Source organism: Equus asinus, chromosome 12 (genome assembly GCF_041296235.1).
Source record: "Equus asinus isolate D_3611 breed Donkey chromosome 12, EquAss-T2T_v2, whole genome shotgun sequence".
Taxonomy (NCBI): Eukaryota; Metazoa; Chordata; class Mammalia; order Perissodactyla; family Equidae; genus Equus; species Equus asinus.
Genome location: NC_091801.1, coordinates 25,066,182 through 25,091,000, shown reverse-complemented (window position 1 = coordinate 25,091,000; position 24,819 = coordinate 25,066,182). Strand labels below are relative to the sequence as shown.

General features: G+C 39.5%; 1 protein-coding gene across 4 annotated transcripts in view; it reads right to left on the bottom strand.

Annotated features, from left to right (window-relative positions):
* The window catches only part of TOX (thymocyte selection associated high mobility group box), a 291,493-nt gene that overhangs the window by 211,009 nt on the left and 55,665 nt on the right, over window positions 1-24,819 (bottom strand). Inside the window, exon 1 of one of the 4 annotated variants that reach the window (XM_070481217.1) lies at window positions 21,131-21,266. The exons of the other annotated variants lie outside the window; for them this stretch is intronic. The gene's annotated coding sequence lies outside the window, so the exon portion shown is untranslated. Of the gene's footprint in view, window positions 1-21,130; window positions 21,267-24,819 lie in introns of those variants that run through there. 4 annotated transcript variants of the gene reach the window in all.

Here is a 24,819-nt window from a genome sequence, read left to right as displayed (position 1 = left end):
ATGCGGGTGCCCTTCGCTGGCCCCACCCCTGAACCCCCACGACAAGCAAGACGTACTGCTTAAAATGTACATTAAAAATGAAACGGACACTTTATACAGTCTCCCATTCCATTAAAAACGAACACAATGGCTTGGTTCTGTTGGTCAGCGTGACACTGTCATCTAAGACGACAGGCCCACTATTGAATGTGGAAGGTGAAGGGCAAATGAAGAGTCCCCTGTCCCCTCAACCTAAGCAAATCGAAAGATGACTTTCTAACCAGAGCCCCGCCTCCACTCCACCAGTTCACCATCGTCCCATTTTGCATTTGGAGTTTTAGAGCAGGAGAAGAAAACAGCAAGTTAAAGAAAAGGCAGCAATAGTTAGAACAACAAATCCATATATAGTGCTCGGTATGTGCCAGACCCCGTTCAAAGATGAGCTCATTTTATCTGCACCATTCTACCAGGTAGGAACGATTATTACCCCCATTTTACAGATGAACACTTTTAGACATACAGAAGTTACGAACCAGCTCAAAGCCTCACAATTAGTAAGTGGAAGGGAAGAGCGAAGAGAAGAAGGAGACGGGCCCAGGGGGAGGAATTCCAGCAGACAGAAGGAAAACTGGGGCACGCCCTCACGACTCACCGTGCCCTCCAATCACTCAAGCTTGTCATAAATACCAGTTTCATAGACGCTGCCGTACTCCTTATTAGCCTGCTCTAGGACTGAATAATTAAATATTTATTTAACTAGATTTGAATTGAAAAAAAAATAGATGAGTACGTTCAACCTGTCAAATAGTACTAAAAGACATACAGTAAAAAACACATTCCTCCCACCCCAGGCCTCCTGGACAGGCGACCGCTGTGGTCATCTTTTTGCGGATCCTCCAGCTCACATTCCTGCGCAGTCATTAAACACTCCCTACTTGTTGCTCTCTAAGCCCATTTCTCCTTGCTCCATCCTCCATAGAAACTAACAGGTTAGTACTCTCCATAAAAATACGAGCCCATATACTCAATTTAATAAAACAGTAGATTTCTATTGCTAAGCAACATAAATGCGTGCATAGTTGAGAATTAGAACCAATAATTTAAGAACAGTTATGGTGACGACAGTAAAACAGCAATTCCCAGATGAAGTCTAACTTCCATTCCTATATTTTACTTGCTTAAGCAAGCAAACAGAAGTCATGCATTCATGGCTGACATATGATCTCTTAGACCCGACAAATAGCCACTCTCTTTTCTATCATTTACTCACTTACTTGATAAAACATCTAATGAGAAATATTGTGTGCCCAGGGTGCTTGATCCTGAGGTCACAAAGCCTAAAATGGCATGACAAGAGATCTCTTTTCTGAGATCAGTGATATGGCACCGTGTGAGTGACAAGTAATCATAATAACAACAATGATGACAAAATAAAGATGACGCAAATAAGCATGCTGATGACCGCTCACACTTACAGGGTTTACTGTGTGTCGCCAGCAATGCTGGGCTAATTGCTTTACACGTGTGAACTCACTTCAGCATTAGAACAACCCCATGAGGCCCTTACTATGACCCTCATTTTACAGAGGAAGAAATGGCTCAGAGAGGTGGAAACTCAGTCACACACCTGCCCTTGGTCACACAGCCAGCAGGAGGGCAAACTGGCCTTCCGGCCCAGGCACTCACTCTAGTCTTTGACACAACCATCACACGACATTGTGCGCACCGCAGTCCTGTTCAGGGTGTTCTGGAAACTCAGGAAAAGAAACGCAAGTCAGACGTAGGTGGTGGCAGAAGGGTATTAGCAAAGCTTCCAGGAGGAGGTGCTCTTTGAGTTGCATTCTGAAGTCTGAGTAAGGCAATTCAATGAGAGGGATGTGGGGTAGGAAAAGGAAAGCAGTCTCGAGAGAGACCAAGTCCAGAAAGAGCTGTTCCCTCCTGGAAACAACATCGTTTGACAGAGGTGGACTGAGGCTGCATTCCAACGAGCAGAGAGAGACGCCCAGAGGGAGGCCTCTCCCCAGGCCCAGGCCCTCGGCCTGCCCAGCCCTGGGAGGCTTTACCAGAACTCCCCTCACCCGGCATCTTACGGAAAACTGTCATTTGAATTTTTACTTTTCAGGCCCATAGTGTACAAGAACACAACTTTTGGAAATCCTAAAAGAACCTTATGTCCAAACCCTCTACCCAGCAGATCCTCTATGTGTAGTAAATTATTAATGAAAATATCATCAATCGATCAATAAAACCAACTTACATTCAGATGTATTAGGTAATTCCCCCTTCTTTTCGATGCTGGCTATCAATATTTATAGGATGAAATTGCTGTATTCATTACTGGTATTAAAACTGGTATAATTTATTCTTCATAAATCTCGTGTGTGTGCACGTGTGTGTGTGTGTGTGTGGTGTGTGTGACAGAAGATGTGTAACGTTATTTGTCCTGATAAGGTCCAAGTGAAGCTGATTGCTTTATTTTGCATGAAGCATCTTTCTATCCTTTAAAACACAGAGGCCCTTTGCGTGTACTTTCTGAGCCTTCATGTGTTTCTCCTCTTTATGAAGATGCCTCAAAAAAACTGATGCTGGGGCCGGCCCAGTGGCGCAGCAGTTAAGTGCACATGTTCCACTTTGGTGGCCCGGGGTTCACTGGTTCAGAGCCCAGGTGCAGACGTGGCACTGCTCAGCAAGCCATGCTGTGGCAGCGTCCCACACATAAAGTAGAGGCAGATGGGCACAGATGTTAGTTCAGGGCCAGTCTTCCTCAGCAAAAAGAGGAGGATTGGCAGCAGATGTTAGCTCAGGGCTAATCGTCCTCAAAAAACAAACAAACAATGATCCTTCTAAAATAACGTCTGGCAGATGTCAACAGGTGTCCATGGCTAGGCCGTGCAGGCTGAGATCTCATCCAGTCCTTTCTTGCCTTCAGAACTATCCTGCAGTATTGTTCTGTGAGCACAGACAACCTCTGCACTCAACAGTGCAGACCCTTCTACCAGGAGCTCCAACGCTTTCACACTCAGTTCACTTTTCCTGCCACATCTTGGCCTTCGCTGTTCGATTACATCAGTACATGTTTGTTCACATGTTATTGAATGTTCACACGTTCCTTTGTCTATTTTTCATGAATGTATACTATTTCTTACACTATCTGTTTTTAATTTCATTTCCAAAACAAACTGTTCCCTTCCCAGCTTTGTTCGTTTTAAGGTCTTGGTCAAGTTCAGTGTAGACTCAGATTGTCGATCTACTTATTCTCACTTTCTTCCTACAAATTGTTATAGCTTGTGTTACTACACACATAATTCTGTGCTTACAACAATAAAAATAAAGTTGTTTTCCCCTTCTTTGGCTCTAAAAATTTCTTCACGCTCTTTGTTAAGAAGTTTCTGTTAAATTTTTTTCTTCTTTGCGTACTTTTTTTTTTTTTGAGAAAGATTAGTCCTGAGCTAACATCTGCCACCAACCCTTCTCTTTTTGCTGAGGAAGACTGGTCCTGAGCTAACATCCGTGCCCATCTTCCTCTACTTCATATGTGGGACGCCTGCTACAGCATGGCTGGACAGGCAGTGCGTATGTCCGCACTTGGGATCCGAACCAGCGAACCCCAGGCTGCTGAAGTAGAACATGCAATTTTAACTGCTGCACTACCAGGCAGGCCCTATACTACCTTTTTTTTAATTTTTAATTTTTAAGTTTTTATGTAGCTAAAACCAACCTCCAACACAACTCCAGAGCCCCTGGGCCCTCCAAAATTGGAGACTATTTTGAAAGTTAAAGAGGCAGATTACAGATTTCTCATTTCCTTTGTCTTTTTTTTTTGGTAAAGAAGACTGGCCCTGAGCTAACATCTGATCTCCTGCCAATCTTCCTCTTTTCTGCTTGAGGAAGATGCTGCTGAGCTAACATCTGTGCCAATCTTCCTCTATTTTTTGTAAGTGGGATGCTGCCACAGCATGGCTTGATGAGCAGTGCATAGATTTGCACCAAAGATCTGAACCCGCAAACCCCAGGCCACCGAAGCGGAGCGTACCAACTTAACCACTACACCTATGCCACCGGCCGGCCCCTTTGAGTACTGTCTTAACATGCCACTTTTCCTTTCTTAAGATTCTGAAGACATCAAATTTGTGTGTTCATCTATTCTGACTTAATATTGAAAAAGGATAATAAAATAGAAACATTCCATAGGACAATCATAAAATATAAAGGCTCTGGGAGAGTTTTAGGGAGCACCTAGTGATGTATGACTTTTGAGATGCAAGACTTCTCTGTGGAAGAAATTGCTTACAGTGACACCAATGAAATCCTGAATTAGGTACTCAACATGAATTGCCTGTTCGTTTTATTAATTTTTTTTTTTAGGAAGATTAGCCCCGAGATAACACCTTCCTCTATTTTACATATGGGCCGCTCGCCACAGCATGGCTTGATAAGCAGTGGTAGGTCCGCACCCGGGATCCACCGGTGAACCTCGGGCTGCGGGAGCGGAGCACACGAACTTAACTGCTGTGCCACCGGGCCAGCCCCTGATTTGCCTGGCATTTCTTATGTGTTATCTGCTTTAAGAATATACCATAGTTAGAATGATAAACTCAGGCAATTTAACAAAAGCCTTTAAAATATTAAGATTTATTCTGGCACAATGGTTAACACTTTTTGCTGTAAAGAAAGAGAACTACGGGGTGCTGGTCCAGTGGCGCAGCAGTTAAGTTTGCACGTTCTGCTTCGGTGGCCAGGGTTCACCAGTTCGGATCCCGGGTGCGGATAAGGCACCACTTGGCAAGCCATGCCGTGGCAGGCATCCCACGTATAAAGTAGAGGAAGATGGGCACGGATGTTAGTTCAAGGCCAGTCTTCCTCAGCAAAAAAGAGGAGGATTGGCAGCAGATGTTAACTCAGGGCTAATCTTCCTCAAAAAAAAGAAAGAGAACTACGGTATTTAAGTTCCTTTCACAATCTATGGCTGTCTGAATATAAATTTGAAGTGGGAGTGTTCTAAATTTTCCTGTGACTCAGGTAATTGTCTATGCAAGACCAGAAAGGTAGATTACAATTAAATAGTGACAAGGTCAGATTTTTTTTGTTTTGCTCTTTACAATCAAAAGTTTGTTCTTTGCTTGTGCTATCTCCTCCTTTTTGTAGGGCTGAGTTATCAACATTTTTCTCACATTCCATCTGAGATATTCGGCCAATAGCATCATTTTTCAACAACAATAGTAGCTATTTCAGAGAGATTACACTACTTATTTTTCCTCATTTTGATAAGGCATAAACCACAAGTGTCCTTAAAAGTTAAGATTATCAGGGGCACTCATAATATTACATTAGAGTTTTAAGCTGGAAGAAACTTTTGATTTCATCAGATTCAGCCTCTGCCTCATAACCTGAAGATCCTGCTCCCCACAAAGTGAGAATATTTGCTGTCTGCCCAAAATCACTATTTTGCAGAGACCCTCGAGACAGGACTCCCGGCTCCTACGCTGATGCTAATTCTCTCACCCCACACCCCCCTCCCTTCATGACCAGTTTTGATTTGTTCTCTTTAAAAATTTTTACTTATTTTCACATAGGGTTGCTCCATTTTGAAGCCAGTATCAAGCTGACTGGTAAAATGGCAGCAAAAAGGGAAAGAGTCTTTTCTGAATCCTCAGGTATTTCTCCACTATTGCCCTGAGGTCCTGGAGCAGCGTGGTGCGAGGACCTCTCACTGGACCGGGGTGTGAGTCATTCTTAGGCTGCTCCTAACCAGCTTCGGGCCTTAGGCAAAGGCACTTAGCTTCTCTAGGATTTTCTCTCTCTCATTTATGAAAGGACAGTTGGGCTAAATGACCTCTGACTTGCCTTCCCTGCTTTAGAATTAAAACCATATTCCCCAAATACACTGAAGTCACTCAAGAACTGAAGTCTACATTATGTCAATTCACATCAATCATTCATTAGTGGGACACGTCTAAAAAAGTAGGAGCAAGCTTGATTAAGCAAAGAACGTCAAACTCAACCAACCTTAATCAAATGGATTTGATAGGAATAGAAAGTGTATTGTTCAAATACCTGTTATGACTGAAAGCAACAATTACCAAACATCTTCCAGAGTGTCTTCTAATGACTCTAGAAGGCTGTTTATATAGTTGAAAAAACACTGTTATCCTTTTTTCTCTTTCCTTTTTCCTTACCACAGTAGCTTTGGGTTGCTTACCTCAATAGTGCTCTGAACGTCCCTATATAGTAAAGACGAACCATAGAACTGAAGGAGAAAGGATTTTAAGATTTTTGTTTATATCCTCATTATGTCCTTGCTCATTTTCATTAATGCTACCCTCCTTCCTTTATTTTTTGTTCCCTCTCATTATCCTTCTAACAGGATAACGTCTCTCCATTGTCCATTTTTCTCTCTTATCATTATCCTAACTACCTCATTCTGGCATCTCACTAATTTTCCCTTTGTGCTAAAAATTGAAGAATCTAAAGCATTTTTGTAAATTTCTGAAAAGGGCTTATTTTCTTCTTCAGAAAAATATTCAGCAAGAACTTATAAAGTCTTTATGTATTTACCTTCTGGTTTTGGACAGAGGCGAGCTGATCTAAATACATTTAAAGAAACTGTACTCTCAAAGAAGAAACAACACATTATTTATTGAATTGACACTTTATAATTAACACTTCGCTGTGATTTACTCACACGGTTTTAAACCCATTAAAGGGAAAATGAAAAAAAACTCGTAAAATTATAGTAATTCTAACGTTCTTTAACTTAGAAATTCACATGTGAAAAATAATTTAGTCACAATTGGCTTCTGAGAAGCATCAGTTCCTTCTATCAGAAAATTCCAAGGTCCTCTGCCATCTTAGGCCATCAGCAGCAAGCGAGGCTGGAGACCTCTCATAGGAGGTCCAGCAGTAACTCACCTTCCAAGGATGGGCATCTGTCAAGTTCAACAAACACTAATTTACTAATTTGAGTGTTAATATTCTTGTGAGAAAGGCACTAATCATTAGTTAAATAAACAAACCATTTGAGTGTACAACTGTCAACATGACCAAAATCTGCTCACACAGGGATCAACATCATGCCCTGGCCAACTGTTGGAATGCCAAAGACCCAATTATCCGCTGCTGTTAAGTCGCAGGGCCATGTTAGCACAGCACAGACAAAGCATTCCTTGACCGTAAGGTCTGAAGGTAGTTTGGAAAGAATCTCAAACCAGAACCGCCTTTGGAGTCCCACTGCCACCACCTTAGGAAACGTTTTTGCTGCCTCTGGGTCTGGATAGACCTTGCTCATCTCCCTGGCCCCGACCTCTCCCCTCACTGGTCCACCCTCCCTGGCTCTTCTGTTATTGTCGAAAACCAAAGAAATGCGGTCAGGCCACGCCCTTGCTTCAAAACTTTCATTGTCCCCTTGCAACCAGCTGAGGTCAAAACAAGCTTTAGCATCAGATGGGACGGGTCACAATCCTATGTTGTAATCACTCGTTGGCAGTGAGAACTTCGGTCATGGGTAGGGAGCCCCTTATCAAAGGGTCTGTGTGAGTGTGCGTGTAAAGCATTAAAGCACTTGGTACTTAGTAAGTATTAAAAGTACATTATAGCCCTCCCTTTCTTCTTGATTGCTAGGTTGATTTTAAAGATTTTATGTTTTCCTTTTTCTCCCCAAAGCCCCCCAGTACGTAGTTGTATATTCTTTGTTGTGGGTCCTTCTAGTTGTGGCATATGGGACGCTGCCTCAGCGTGGTTTGATGAGCAGTGCCATGTCCGTGCCCAGGATTCGAACCAACGAAACACTGGACCGCCTGTAGCGGAGCGCGCGAACTTAACCACTCGGCCATGGGGCCAGCCCCGACTAGATTGATTTTAAATTTCATAATATGGCGTAGTCAGCCTTCACCATCTGAACCAAATTGTGCGCCTCCAGTACTTTCTTCACTCCCCCACCCACACCCCCACTTTAGAGACCTTAATGCTCCCAAACTCACCAGGCACTTCCAGGAGTCCCCGTCACGTGCCTAGGAGGCCCTTTACCCTTTCTCCCCTTGAAAGTGTGTACTCATTATTTAATACTCACCTCACATGTCTTTCCAAACTCCAGTGAGTCAGCGCTCCTTTCTGCCTCTACAGCAAATTCCGTTACTCACTCACTCACTCACTCACTCACAGCAATTCTACTTTGTGATGAGAAGCCAGGACTCTAGAACCAATCAGCCTGAATCCAATCCCAGCTCGGCCCCTCACTCACTCAGTGTGCAAACTTGAAGAAGTTACTTAATCTCTGTGGCCCAGTGTCTTTAGCTGTAAAACACAGTTAAAAACCCTATTTTAGGAATATTTGATATATTGTAGGAAGACAATAAATGTGAAAGGTAAGAATCTTGGCTTCATGTCTTTGTTCTGCCCCATATTACATGAATGAATTTAGGCAAGTTGATAAAGTTAATACTAACTGTTGACCTTACTGAGTGATCCACCATCACCTTGAGGGTAAAATGAGGGGACTGAACTGAATACTCTCTCTGAGGTCTCTTCTACCTTTACAGTTTTAAAATTTTCTCTTGATCTGTTTATAATCTTCAGAGCTATTTGCGTAAGTTCTTCTTGCATTAATGCGGTCATAGAATTCCTTAACACATTGCCAGATCAAAGTGCTCCTCAAATGAAAATTCTCCCTAGTTTTCAACTCTACACAGCGTCCTTCCTTCGGATGGGAACACTTGTACTACAGCCAAAGGGCTTTCCAATAAAATCCAAATTGTGTCCAAGTACTAAAGGATTCTGATCACCGATAATAAAGGGTTAGGAGCCCAAGAAATCCAAGATTACAGGAATTTGATATTTATGGATTTTTTTTTTACATGTTAAGGAGCCCAACGTATTACCTGCCAAGATTGGAAGTTGGTCAACCAAACTTCATTTCCTATTATTCACATCTATATTAAAGTCCTTCAAATAGGAATACTTGATACTAATGTCATAAAGACATTTTGGAGGGGCCGGCTCCGTGGCCGAGTGGTTAAATTCGCGTGCTCCGCTGCAGCAGCCCAGGGTTCAGATCCTGGGCGGGAACATGGCACCACTCATCAGGCCACGTTGAGGCGGCGTCCCACATCCCACAACTAGAAGGACCTGCAACTAAGATATACAACTATGTACTGGGGGGTGGGGGTGGGGGTTGGGAAATAAAGCAGGAAAAAAAAAAAAAAGATTGGCAACAGTTGTTAGCCCAGGTGCCAATCTTAAAAAAAAAAGAAAGAAAGACATTTTGAAGCTTATTGAATCAAAGAATTTTAAAGCCAGAGGAAACTTTAGCATTTTTAAGGTAAATATTCTCTGTTTATATCATACGCCCCCTTTAAATAATAAACAATAATGTAACAAGGGAAAAACAACTAAGAACAATTTACTTCCCTATAAGAACTATTTGCATTTTTATTATTATAGAAGGTATGGGGAATCAAAAGGATCACATTACGGGGTATTTATAAATTCATCTGTACTGATCGCCAAGTCCATATACGTAGTTTTTATTACGTGGCTTTTAATGTATTTCCATATGCTTGTAGATGTCTTGATCCAGTTTTACAGTAAAGTCATTATATGGCTGAAGCCATAAATGACGTGTGACTCCAAAGTACTATGACTAATTTTTAAGCAAATATACTAGAACCTAACAACAAATATTAACTAGTCCTTTTTAAAGTACTAAAGTTACCTTGATAATATTCTATTGGGTCTACCTTTATCTCAAAACTCCTGTTTTGGAATTATCTACCTTCTCTTGTGTGTAGGTGTTAGTGGAAAAATCTCATTTTTAGGCTGAATTAAATTTCAAGAAACTACCAAAATGTCAATCAGCTATGTATTAGAGCAAGTATAGCCAAAGATTGTGTAGAATCTGGCTTTGTTTTAAAATCTTTCAACTTTGCCATATGTTTGAATATTTTTGTAATGAGTTATAAGAAAAAAACCATCAGAGTTAAACTTAATAAATAAAATGGGTGATCTCTTGGTAATAGACTGACCATACAAAATAATGTTAAGTAAATGACTCAAAGTAATTCCTATATCTACGATATATGATATATATTTACACATATAAATTAGCTTTCCTATATATCTATGATACACATACATATCATAGTTTATAAATTCTTTTTCTATATAAAATTACAGAAGAGGCATTCCCAACGTGCTTCAAACAATGGCCATGCTTTTGGATTAATCCTGTAGTGTTAATGGAGATATCACTTATGTGGATCTATACATTCCTGTGATTATAGTCATTACAGGGCATGGGGTCAACTTTGTGACTCCCCTCCACTAGCCAGGAATGCTAGATGGATGTGTACTCCTTTAGCAGTTCTATCATGCCTCTACTGAAGTACGCTTTTCGAAAGGACTATGTGGGCAAGAATGGAGATTTGATCAAACATGTGGAACTGATTGATGCTGGCATTCAGCCCTGAATTCATTTAAATTATGATGCCAAATACAGTAGAAAGGGACCAAGACTTATGAATGGATACTTCCTGTCTTTGAGCGGCAGTGAATCCCAAGAGGTGCCCTAAATCATAAGTCTTGCAACCACAAAATCTACTCTTCCTTTTTTCTGTTCTCTTTTCTCTTTTGGAACCCATCAAAGCCTCCATACATAGCTATATCGAGCCAGTTTTGGTGTAACATTGAAAAACCACAGAATTATGCTGGGAGGTTATCACTCATTCCATAATAAAACTGTGAAATTGTTTCAAACTCAGAAAAGCATGGTGGCATCATTAAGAGCTTCAAAAGGAAAAAAAAAGAATGAGTCCCATTTCCCTTTCATGAAACTCATCAAAAAAAAGGAAAAAAAAAAGGTGGACGACAGCCACCAACACTGTGTGAAGCAACAGCCCTGCCAAAACTGTGAATAATTAACAGATTTGAAAATATAAGTAGCTTAAGCCAATCACACATTTGGCGAGGGTGAAAGTTGACTGTGGTAACTTGCTACTACAAGCGCACTCTTCAAAAACATGGTTTCCCACCTGTCCTTCACTGGCTGCGCTAACTCCCTGTCTAGATTTCCACAGGCGACGCGGGTGCATCTGAATCCCCAGAGGAGACAACAGGATATTTATAACATTCCATAATCAGGGCCTTTCAGATAGTTTTCTGTATAAGACTTTTTTTTTTATTTAAAATAAGCTTATTTTCTCCAGATATGTATTCTTCTTTCACCTAGAATAGATGATTAAAAAAACAGCTAAATTTCTCTTTTCACTGTATTATAATAGAGAGTTTTAAAATTCTACATGGGGACTCTTTTCAAAACACAACACGTTTCTTCCTCATCCATGCATACGGACTGGACAAAAGCTGAAGTACTTATTTTAAGAATGAGCAGTGTCACTCACTTAAATGCCTTCTTTAGGGAAAAAAATATTATATACTGACTCCTTATCAAACATAAGAAAGCATAAAATGAAAACTAACAGATTAATAGTATATATGAATAATTGGCTAGCAACACGTTTTGCTGCCTTCAAAAATTCATTTTCAATTAAACTTTTAGTAGTAGAATGACTTACAAAACTTAGGTCATCAGTCCATTTAATCTTATATATATATCATTCCTCTAAGGCAAAAGGGGACATACTCATTTTTGTACAGAATTGTTTTAAAACAATGAATGATGGAATTTTATTATTTTCCAGCTTGTGTTGTGCAAGAAAATCAGGCTCATTTTTTTTCCTACAGTTTTATTCTTTTCTCAACTATTTATATTTTCTGTTACTTTCACGATTCTCCTTTCTTAAATTTACTTCCTTAGTTACCTGCAGACACAGCACTGTTTTTCTTAGTTATTATTTAAATGAGCTATATTTAGAAGCAAACGCACTGTGTTTCTTTTAAAATATGGAAGAGAGTTTCACCTTTGATAGTCCACATCTGTTCATTTCTATATTTATGTGACGGTGATAATAAAAGATTTTTCAAAAAAATGCCTCAGAGCTCAAGATTTTATTTTTTAAATAATTCATAGGCAAGGCTTGTAACTGATGCTAAAATAATTCTGCTGCTCAGACGCAAAGGAATCATGTTTGATGTTTAATAGCCAAGATTCTATTTCCTACTCGTGCCTGCTATTTGAATAATGACACAGTCTAGATGCACAGTAGTTAAGTCTGTAGAATATAGCAAGGTCACTATGAATTCTAGAGAGCTTTTGGTCCCTCCAACAGCCACTCAAGTTAAAATGAGTCCCATCCGTTTTCCCATGTGAGGCAAGACACGAGTGCTCAAAAGACACCCAAATCCGATAAGCAAAATTCTGGCATCCTGCGCTCCATTCTGCCCCTCTCCTACCTGGAAAAAACCTCTGGGCTCTTTTAACTTAGGAAAGGATTAAATGATGATTTAGTAGAAGCTGACTTTTACAGGACTCAACAAAATATGTGCTGGCAGAATACTTGCGGCTATCATGGAATGAGGCCAAAATATTTGAAGGGCTACTTTTGCCCTTGACTTCAGAGAGATTTTTACCAGAAAGTTAGAAGTAAAACAGGGCTCCAGCTGTAGTACCAACAAAGTCACTCAATGTGTCCTGGGCTAAATTGCCGCATCTTGCCCCTCCTTGGCAATCACAACGCATGCCGATGTTTGCATCCAAGAGTGACCGCCATTACATGCGTTTAAGGGCCTCTCTATACAGTCTGTGGACACTGACTTTTAGAAAACTATAGCAGTTATGGAAACTTGCTTGACTTTTACTCTCTGAGTTGCATGATTTCATCCAATCTTTCATTTGACAATAAGAACACAAACTATAATAACATAAATCCCATATTTATGGAGCGCCTCCCACGTGTGAGGCCATTTTACATTCAATATACATACAATATGAAAAATTTTAAATAGTCAACTAAGAATTCATAACAGCACTGCAGAAGCTTCTTATAAATTAAATATTTAATGGAGGTTTTTAAAAAAACTCTGCTATTCATTATTTATTTGTAGACAATCAAACTCTATTAGCACTCAAGCTGCATCAACACTTTCAGTCCTGAGGGTCTTACTGGGTGAGCTGCAATTTCAGAGAACTAAATAATAACCTAGGTGTTAATGAAACTGAGGATTGCCAAAGGTTCATAATTTACAAACAGGGAGCAATTGAGGCACCGAATAAACAAACAACTTCTTCCTGCAGGAAAATAATATGGGAGCCTGAGTCTAAGTGAAACTGAATCATCGTCCATACCTCAGCATCGTGTTTTTAAAATTGCACATGGCACGGTACATACTTTGTGGCTATTCACTGATAGTAATTCTCTGCCCCATGGTGAAGGCCAGGCTGGAGGAGAAATGTGTGCATAGAGCAAGAGAGGAAGAAAAGAGGTTCCAGCTTTCATGTACTTCTGCTCACTGCCAGCCACAGGACATCCACACACTCACCGAGAAAATTAATTAAATGTGGTCTTTCAACAGCAACAACTGGTCAGTTTACATTGAATAATTCCACAATTAACCTAAAATAAAACTGAGAATTGTGTTGCAAACAAAACCCCTGACACAGTTCAGAGAATTTTAAAGAAAGAAGGGGCCTAAAAAACACCATCTAAACTAATTTCAAAACATCACGGAATAAAATGCTAAACAATGCGAATTAAATTATCACAAAAGTCACTGTAGTAATCGAATGACAAAGTTTTATTCAGAATTTCCATCTTTGCATTATGAATAAAAAGAGAGTACTATCTAATACAGAGTTTTTCCAGCCCTAATTTGGAATAATACTCAGAATAGAAATGAATTCAATAGTGTATAATTGCTAATATCCATTGTTATTATAGTAATGCAACTTCAGGATAAAATCTGAAGTAAATCTTTACGGAAAATAATCACTATTTTCCTAAGAGGAAATGAATTCTACTCCCTCCTGTCCACAAGGTCAAATGAACGTTGTCCCAAAGGCTGTGTCACAGCTGCTCAGCACCTCAGAGTAAGAAAAAGTTCTCAAAATCAGCCTGCATTATAAAGTCTTGTCTTTTAACCCCACGAAAGTATCTTTATACGCTGGCAGGTTACCGTTCTAGGTAACTGGCAAAGTGTTCTTGGGCATTATCAGCAGCCATAACCAGGAAGCAGGGGAACTCACCAACCTGTCGGACTGCCATGAGCAACCCCTTCCTGTCTGTATCTTCAAGTTCCCTCCTGAGGCCCCGCCCCCGCAGACAGCACCACACAAGCTCACCGTTTGAACACTGGAGATATCTTCCCATTTTATTAATGGAAACACTAAAACACTGCGAAGTTAAGGAACTCGTCCAAAAACATAGACTTATAAATAGTAGAGCGCAATTTCTGGTCTTTTTTTTTTTTTTTTTTGAGGAAGCTTAGCGCTGAGCTAACTACTGCCAGTCCTCCTCTTTTTGCTGAGGAAGCCTGGCCCTGAGCTAACATCGTGCCCATCTTTCTCTACTTTATACGTGGGACGTCTACCACAGCATGGCGTGCCAAGCGGTGCCATGTCCGCACCCGGGATCCGAACCAGCGAACCCCCGGACGCTGAGAAGCAGAACGTGCGAACTTAACGGCTGCGCCACCGGGCCAGCCCCCTCTGGTCTTTTGATTTCAAGTTAATACACCCTCCCCCAAAGGGTAGGTAAAAAAGAAGTATTTTTCTTGGAAGTGTCCTCATTTTTAATACTATCATGAATGAATTGAGCCAAAAGAAGAAAAAAAAATGGAACCTATTGCTGACTACTCCCCAGAGACATTATTTAAACATTTTAAATAACATCTCTATTAAAAATAATTTGTATTTATATCATGGAACATACTACTATTTATGTTTATACAAGTACGCATAAGCATAATAGAGACATTAATAGATGGAATATAGTTATTTCAAAGAACTAAAAACTTATTTTCAAAAATGTTTTAATTCACTCAAGAACATAAACAAAATTATAAATAAGCTCTTTTTAGCTAATTTGGAACCTAGTCCATTGATTCATTTTCAACAACGCTATAAGCAAATTAATTTAGCTATCAATTATTACTTGATCAGGTAATGAAAATTTAAAACGCAGCCGGTGGTGTGAGAGAACAGACATGATTTAAGCATCTTAACTGTATTTAAATCCTTAACATAAGTCAGGAGGCTCCTTCAACTTAGGGACCAGAGAACAGTTAATTAATCACTCAACTCTAACAAATGTTACTCAGGCTTCACTTGGCAATTATGTGGTCACTCAGAGAATCAAAGGCAATTAAGTAGCTGATCAATGAGCTCTCCTCTTCAATGGATAACAAAGACTCCCAATTTTATCTCTTGTTCTTCTAAATAAACTAGAGAAAATATACATTTCTATCAGCCTCTAAGGCTTGCAAAGACTTGAAATTTCAATATCTTTTTCAACTTTTTAATATAGATTAAATCCAATGAGTTAATGATCATATCTACAATAGAACCGAGTACTATTAGAAACTAGATTTAGGAGAAAAAAAAAATCCCTTCACTGAATAAGATAACCAACGCAGACCAATAGCTAAGCAATTATTCAGCCGACTGAAAACAGCAGTGTGGTAAAATTGGCCAGCTCTCTGTTTTTCTAATCTATAAATTATTTTAAATCCCTTGTAAAAAGATTTCAATAGGATTTCAAACAATGGTTTTCAAACACTCAGGGAGAAGAACATTTCTGCTGGCTACTGATACCTTTATGGACTCCTGAGTTGAACCACTTCTGTGGCTCACAGGGTGCTTTATAGTTTCCCAAAAGAAAGTGAATCTGTTTGAAATATGAGTATTTAGAAAGTTCGCCTCTCTTTTGGAATGTAGTGAAAGAAGAGAGCAGACTGGAGTGCCAGGGGTTTCTATACTAAGCAGGCTTTGAAAACTAAAAGCAAAGAAGTATATGTATTATATAGTTACAGCAATAAAAGCAATAAAACACATCCAGGGATGCTTGACATGAACAATTTCATAAGCCCGGTATCGATCGATCCCCAGATTCTTTTCAAGGGAGGCTGCTTGGCCGGAACCGGTTCCCTTGTGCATTTCCTATCACTGCACTCTACTAAGCCTTGCGCTAAATATAGGAGAGCTTGGAATTTCATGTTTTGCGACAATTTCTTGTAACTTATGTCCTATTGTAAAGTTTATATACAGTCAGATTAATGCGAGTGCATGAGGAAAGCAGATCTAATGAAGCAACGTCTCAGAGTTGATGACAGAATCGGACTTGGACATGGAAGGCTAGGCTAGGTTTTAGGTCCCCTTCCAGGATCATCGTCACGATGAACACAGTGTTTGTGAAAGTGTCACACGAACAATATGACTACCCAAATGTTAGAAACTATTAACCAAGAGAGTAAAATATCTCTTATGCCATCCTCTCAATACCGAACACTTTATTTCCTTGATCCAGTTCTTACAGAGCCATCAGATTAAAAATTAAGTAAAATCAGATTTCCATAATCTTGAGAGGAGATTTTTCCCTACCATCATGTTAGTGCTAGTTTAATTTAACTCTACTGTAAATTTTAAAGCACTAACATAAAGAGGAAAAGCCTATGCTCTCACTTCAGCCTACTTCCATGTCTTAATATAAAAACTTGAATATGTCCTAAACCGCCTTGTATCTGGCAAGAAGCTCAAGTTGACCTTCTGGATTCCACATTCGCATCACCTAATGTTTGGTGCACGATAAGTATTTTTTTCTTTTATACCTTCATTTTGACAGCTTGAACGGTTTCTGTTTTTGCTGTGAAACATCCGTAAGAACAAAACTGGGAAAGCTCAGATGCATTCTGTGTGTTGCATTCTGCAGTATTTGACCAATGTGGAATCTTTACATTATTCCTGATAAAGGTACTAAATCATTCTTTGCCTTAAAGAGCAATCATTCACCATCAAATATTCATGGGAGTCTATTAGAGGAGAGGCGCCATACTAGAAACTGGACATACAAAGATTAAGAAGAATATATATGTTCTTATTGGTTTACGGCATTAAATTATCAGCAGTCAGGATGGTTTTAGACGACTTCAAGAAGGAAAGAAGGGGTGTTGACGGTATAGCCTTAAAGTTTGACACCAAAATGTAGACAGCATTTATAACCCACAAAATAACCCTTCATACACTTACTGGGGGTGATACACTGAAGAGAAGGGGACAGATATGGTTCCTTTTGCAAAGGAACAGATTTCCCACTGTCTGATGAGGATGGCATTTCCTTTAGTTGATGTGTGAGAAAGAAGTAGAAGAGTTTAAGAAAATACGGAGGACAATGAATAACTAAAACAATCCATATAAAACTTTGGCATCAGGTCAGATATCTCAAATAGCTATGGCGGAGGTCGCAGTATCTTCAGGAAACAAATAGAACAGATAACTTGAAAATAAACATAATCTGAATTCTAGTTCAAAATTGTACCACTTTTCCTTGTAAATCGTAAGTGTCTATTCAACCTGAGTCGGAGCAAAGAAAGAAAGAAAGAAAATTTATTTTGAATTTTTTAAACTTCTGTAAACAATCTGGGCCTCCACTTGATGCTTTAAAAATACTTGTTGGGTGAAACTGAATGTTTAGATTTCTCATTGAAGTCATAAAATTATACAGAAGATGGAAGAAGTTTAACTGATATTTAAACTCCCAACGTGACACTGCCTTCAGGTTTGTCTCCATTGCAAAGTTAAACAGAGAAGTTGATCAGCTCTATTTAGTGAGTCACTACAATGAGCATATCTGAACAATGCTAGACCTATTTTCTTACCAGCAGGTGTGTTTGCCAAAACTTTTGTTTTGCTATTTTGTCTTTCCTTTAGAATCATAACCCTGTTAAAATTTATATGTGAAGAAAAAATATAACTAAAGGATATTAATCTGACCTAATATTAAGCCTACAAAGAAAACTATTTGGGGTGAAATCCAAACGTATAATGAATCATCTCATAAAATTTTTTTTTATGCTCTTTTGGTGAGGAAGATTGGCCCTGAGTCAACAACTATTGCCAATCTTCCTCTTTTTTTTTCTCCCCAAAGCCCCAGTACATAGTTGTCTATCCTAATTGTAGGTCATTCCAGTTCCTCTATGTGGGATGCCGCCACAGAATGGTTTGATGAGCCGTGCATAGGTCCACGTCCAGGATCCAAACCAGTGAACCCTGGGCTGCCAAAGTTGAGCGTGTGAACTTAACCACTCAGCCGTGGGGCCAGCCCCCTCATAACACTTTCACATTACATATTTTTATATAGATGAGAGGATGCTATATTTTAAATATGTAGTGGAAACACACAGAAGTATCATTATAACATTTTACATGTATAAATGTTGTCTTACAATTAAACTTAGAATCATGCCAAGAGTGTATTCTCACATATTGGCTTGCAATCTACTAAATTCATTCTTTGATGAATATTTAGTGTATTGCAAAGCATGCAGTAAGATTCTAGAATATAGAATAAGATCATTTTAATAAACAATTCATAAATATTTAGTTTTAATAAAACCAAATGTCATGTCTAATGTAGAGATAAATCATATTATTCCTGCTTATTATTTTAAAGAATAAATAGGCATTTACCTTTGCTACTGAATTTTATGATAACCTGCACCTGAAATGGTATAGCATCAAATAAGTCAGAGATTTAATTCAAGCATGGATTTTAGTTGATTCTTCTTCTTTTTTTCTTTTCTGGTGAGGAAGACTGGCCCTGAGTGAACATCTGTTGCCAATCTTCCTCAATTTTTTGTATGTGCGATGCTGCCACAGCATGGCTTGATGAGCAGTGTGTAGGTCCGCACCTGAGATCCAAACCCTCGAACCCTGGGCCACCGAAGCAGAGCACACAAACTTAACCACTACACCACTGGGCCAGCCCCTTAGTTGACTATTCTTAAAACAAAAATCCCCAATTTCCCAATTACCAGAAGGGTGTAAGGTGCTTCACCAGCAATAGTCTTATTCAGATTGAATATTCATATATGCTGTTATGTTTTTACTAAAGGCAACATTTTCCACCTAGATTCGAACCCCAGTTCTGCCACTCACCAGCTGGGTGATGCTGGGCAAGTTACTTAACATCTCTGTTCCTCAGTCTCTTCTAATAATATTAGTATGCACCTCATAGGGTTGACATAACATAACGTTCCTCAGAATATTAGTAATGCACCTCACAAAGGTGCTACGAGGTTTAAATGAGTTAATATTTGCCAAGTTCTTAGAAAAAGGCCTGACATATAGAAGTTCTAGAAATAAAACTTTTAAAGTGTGCCCTACTTTTATATCACTTATATAGGACCAAAGTCTGAGCTTGAATAAAAAAGAATATAGTTACAATTAGTTCAAGACTTACATAAGTCTAAATAATTCTTTGAAATTCATGACAATAAAACTAATGATTATCACTTTCAGAGGATATCTTGGACATTTCTTGGATGAAGAGAAATCATATATACCATCAAACAAACGACTATTTGGTTCCAGACTAAAGATTTGGTTCAAAAATGTTTTGCTTAATGCACACACATATATTCTCGTTGCCTAAGCCATTCAGCATCAAAATAAAAACACCCTAGTACTATTTTGACCAAAAAAAATGCAGAAATCCCCTCCCGCTTTCTATCTTTTAATATGTTCCAATGAAAAAATGTTATCTCCCATCAAACAATAATGAGTTAAACTCCCCAGGGAACAGATCAACACAACACATGGTTCGCGTTTGCCTACACTCGACAGCAATCGTTCTCCCCTGCATTGCCTCTAGGACCTCAGCAGGCTTGTCTGGGAGATATATTGGTCTGCCTCAACTAGAAAAAACATAAAACATAATCTTGACTCTTGTTTCATTCCTTTTATAAGACTAATAATTCAGTTGTCTTCTATCCAGAGACGTAGTCTTTATAACATGTTCTGTTCTGTACTGACATTTTTATACCATTTTTCTTTAAGTGTCATATATTTCAAACAGCTTTAGAGTAAGACTTATTGCCCTTTATGGAATCCAGAGAATTTGGATCAATGTGTAAGTGGTATTGAGAACACATGGACCCTGTGGAAGGGTCTGGACCTGATCATTAGTCTGGAGATATTCAAATACCTAATCCATTTTCATTTAAAAGGAAAATAAAAAGATGATTCTCTAATGCTCTTTTAAGGTCACTTTTCTTAGAATGATAGTAATTCAGGACCAAGCAGTACTCTTGCCTACTTAATGTAAAGTAAAAAAACTGTTCTCAAGTCCAAAGAAGGATATGTGTTTTCCAAAACATTCACACGTATTTTTATTAAATTTGTTTTCCAACTTTGCAACTGGAGTCTAGGATCAATTTTAACCATATTAGAAAAAATATTAGAGGATAGTGAAGGAGCAGTTAATCCAACCACTTGAACTAACTTGTTCCATGTTCCTGGTTCAATGCATAAAAATGAATGACCGAAATGACCCAACAGAACTCTCCAGCATTTTAAAGGTATACATGCCCAATAGCAATTTACTTTAATTATTAATCAAATAGTTACATTATAATACCTATAAATGATTTAAACTGTAATTAACTCTATTATAAACAGTTCATGAATAGGCATGAGTATAGAGGTCATTAGCATATAGAAACTGCTCCTCTCTGTGTGTACTCTCTCTTTCCGCTGGCAGAAAGACAACCAGAAAGCATTTTTAACAACATGACAATTTTAAAGCCGTGTCCAGGGTTCCCAAATGTCAGAGATCAGAAACTGGTTTCTCTTATCCTGCCAATCTACCCCGCCAGGGCAGCGTTCACTGGAAATGGCTTCTATGATTCGCATCATGTAATTGAAAATTGTCAAGATTCAGTAATTAAAAGGGAAGAAAGTTTGGGGTAAAACTCTGACAGAGACAAATATATTGTTTCAGAAATATGTTTAGTAACTTTTCCAGGAACAACAACAATAAACAGAAAAAACCCAACAGAGTTCTGAGAATTATATTAAAGACTAGCCCGTTATAACTTTGAAAAAGGAAGTTTCCTCACCACAAACCAAATACATTCCTCTAAATGTACGCTCTCTCATAAATTATAGAGATGCTCTCTCCCATGTACCACGAGCCACCACAAGCTCATAGACAGCAAGAAAAAAAAAAGGAGAAAGAAAAAAACTCTAACTGGCTTCACGGTAAGAGCTTACAGTTTTCCAGGGGCATTTCTTGGACTGTACCACCCACGCCCACCGAGCTGAGGTGACGAGCAGTTTGCTGACTGACTTTGTATACTCCTGGAGATGATTCAAACGCTGGAGGTGATTCAAACGCTAGGCTTGCTGTGATCTCAAAGAGGGAGCCCTCCTCAGATCAGCTGCAAAGAGGCCCCAGGGGACCAGCACTGTAGTAAACCAATAGGAGCCCTACCCGCGGATCAACAGCAGCACCCAGGGCCCAGATGAGCTTACATCTCTGCTTGAGGCCGACCCAGGAGGGCTTTCTCGACCTGTTCCCCTCACCAGTGCCATTTTCTCATGTCTGAGCTTGTGAATCAAGAACAAGGGCCCAAATATGTCCTGCCCCTCTGTTTCACCTGTCAGCATTAGTCCACTACAGAGTTCCGGGTTATGAGAAAGGTCAGGGCTGGGAAATGAGGATTCAGGCGCAGTCATCACAGACAGTACACATCTGAGCCTAAATGGACTAAACCAAAGAAAAAGAGCCAGAAGCAGGTCCCACTACATACAGGAAACAGAATACGTGATAAAGGTGCCATTAGGGAAAAATTAGGGATAAAGGGTACCATTAGATTTCTGCCTCACTCCTTAATCAAAAAAATCATTGGAGGGTCAAATATTTTAAAGTAAAAAATAAAGTAGAAAGTACTTTAATTTCAAAGTGGGGAAGGCCTTTCTAAGTATAACACAAAACTCGCTCTAAAGGTCTACATTTCTTTCCCAATCTCAGCAAGTGGGTCTACATTCCTAGTCCTTCCACACTTTATCAGGACTAATTTCCAAGTCCAGTTTGTCCCATCCTGCAATTTTAACCAGACTACACGGAAAGACATCTCAGGATATGAGATCAGTGTCCCAGACGCTGTTCTAGAAAGGCACTGGCAACAAAATACAAAAGTTTAAGTTACCCCTTAGAAGTACGGAAATAATTTTACTTAAAGTAACTGCCAAGTGACACCATGATACAGGATACTGTTCATAAACATTTCTTTTGCGAAAGAAATCATTTTGCTAAAACAAAGCAAAATCAAAGCATTTTGCTAAACATCCTAGAAAAATGACTAAAAATGAATAATTTCTGAAACTGCCATTGGAAGTTTTTCCAAACCATGAGCCCCAAGAGTTGTACTGATACCATGACAATGAAACTGATAAGACAGCCCCTTAGTAAAATGCTCCAGACTAACATCGTTAGGCGCTCTTTACAACGTCCCTAGGACTGTTGTTAGTCATCCTCAACTCCAACCTCTGATGTGAAAAACAGAATCTGTGAACCCTGGTATTATTGCCTGCCTAAAGGACTGAATTTTATCTTATGGAAACCCAAGAAAAGATGTTTGCTGTCACGTGTCATTCGCTATATGAAAGATATGCATATCAATGTAGAAATTCCCACTATATGTTATTTTAAGTACAAAGCCACATTGCACCTGTTTGCAAAGCATCTGATAAAGAAATCAGCTGGGCATGCTCTAGAACCCCATGTGAGGAACAACGAGGAAAAAGCAAAGCAACGAGTCTTTATTTGCAACAAGTTAAACCACAGCATTTTAACTAACCACTTGGAAAGAGTTGATAAGGTCGTGACACGTCTAGAAAAACTGTAAGCTGATTTTGAATGACAGATAACATACAAAACATTGGTCCTAGTTTTTACTAATCTAAGAATCTGAATTTTATCCCTGGATAAAAGAGCATGAATAATGTCCTTTGATTTATATTTGAAGGTATTAACTAGTAAATTCATATTAAAATAAAAATTTCATTCAGGGAAAATGTTTAAACATAAAATTAAAAGTTTGTTATAAAACTTCCTATTGCTACTATGCACAACATGTAAAAAAAAGTCACATACAAATAGCTAGCATTTACTCTCCGTCTGACACTACACTAAGCCTTTTTTGTATGATTTATACACAAAGAAAGGCAACGTGGCCTAATACACACCTCATTGGCTTGTGAGAATTAAAAAGCTATGTGAAAAATGTTTGGAACAGTGTCTAGGACATCAGAAACAGTCAATAAATATTAGTTCCTAGTATCTCATTTAATCCTCACGACAAACACCTGAGGCTTAGAGAGAGTGAATAACTTGTCTAAAATGACCTCGTCTTGTGACTGTGACCGTGCTTGTAACTGCCCTCTTCCTGAATATAAATAAATAGCATATTCTCTCCTCACTCGCTTTCTCCCACCATACAGTCTACATAAACAGAACAACATGAATGACACATGTTTATATATAACATATATAGAGGCTGGAAGAAAATGCACGCGGAATGATGCAATTACACATTTTTATAGCTTCATTTTTCATATTTCCTCCAAGTAACGTATTCCTTTAATAATGAGCTATTTTATAAAGATCTTCAAAAACTTAAATCATGAAAACTTTATGAAGTTTTAAGTGAATCATACTATTTACCATCAATATCAGCAGATTCTTTTTACTAACAATGGTTATTAGAGCAAAAGGCGTCCTAGTAGATACAAACGGTTCGTGTCGCAGCCCTTCAAATGTTCCTAATTCCTTAAGGGTCAACAACAGAAGGAGGCTTTGAAAATTATTTGGAAACATCCAGAGGGCCTTAGAACTTGGACCACAGACAGATCAGTTGCTGTCGGGGCTTGTGGGGTGGGGGAGGATCAAGCTCTGTAGATGTAAGATAAATACCACGGTCTTGTTTTAAAACTTCTTCCTTTAGACACTGATTTACATATTATTTGGAGGCTTGAAGAAAAATTAATTGAGCAACTAAGCATATCATCTCATTTCAGCCGAGTTCACCCACCTGAATTTGCTGAGACGGAGCAGGATTCGCGGGTGCGGCAGAGAGCGGCGCTTGCATTTGGGAGCAGGAGTAGCTTGTCTGCCCCCATCAATCAACAGCGGCTTTCTGGTGGGAGAGCTGAGTTTGGGAAAGGGTTTGGCTTTAGGGGGAAAGAACTGAGTACATTTTCCAGGAATGCGCTCTCACGTAGGGGTGGGAAGGAAAATGGCGTGAGCGGGTTACTGCTAGTGGCCCCGAATGAGCAAGTGGGCCCCAAGGGAGAGGCTGAGAGGAGGCTGAGGTCAGAACTCGCAACTGAGCAGGAGTAGCTGGATCCACACCCTCAGCCGTTGGAAGGAGGCATGTTGGTAAACTCCTTTCTCCCCATTCCTTTTTGGAGATACTAAGTTGAGAAGGGAAGACAGCTTCCCTCTCATAATCACGTGGGTAGGCCCCAGCTCACCCCGCACCAGCCTGAGTGCAAGACCACGGCTATTAATCCTTAAAATGCATGTTAGCAACCTTGCTGGCGGTGATGGCTGACTGCTCCAAGTCAGAAAGCCCAGGGTCCAGAAGGAGGTCAGCGAGCTCCATGCGGCCATCCTCCACCTGTAACTCTGTCCCTCATAGCCACTGTCTAGCAAGAGCCTCTACCCACAGCCTTTCGTCTGTTTGTTTGCAACTAACAAGCAAGAGACAGGCCATTTCAGCCGGCCGGTCGGCGAGTGGTCAAGTTCCCGCGCCCGGCTTCACTGACCCAGGATTTCGTGGTTGGGATGCTGAGCACGGACATGGCACCACTCACCAGGCGACGCTGAGGCGGCGTCTCACATGCCACAACTAGAAGAACCTACAACTAAAATATACAACTATGTACTGGGGGGATTT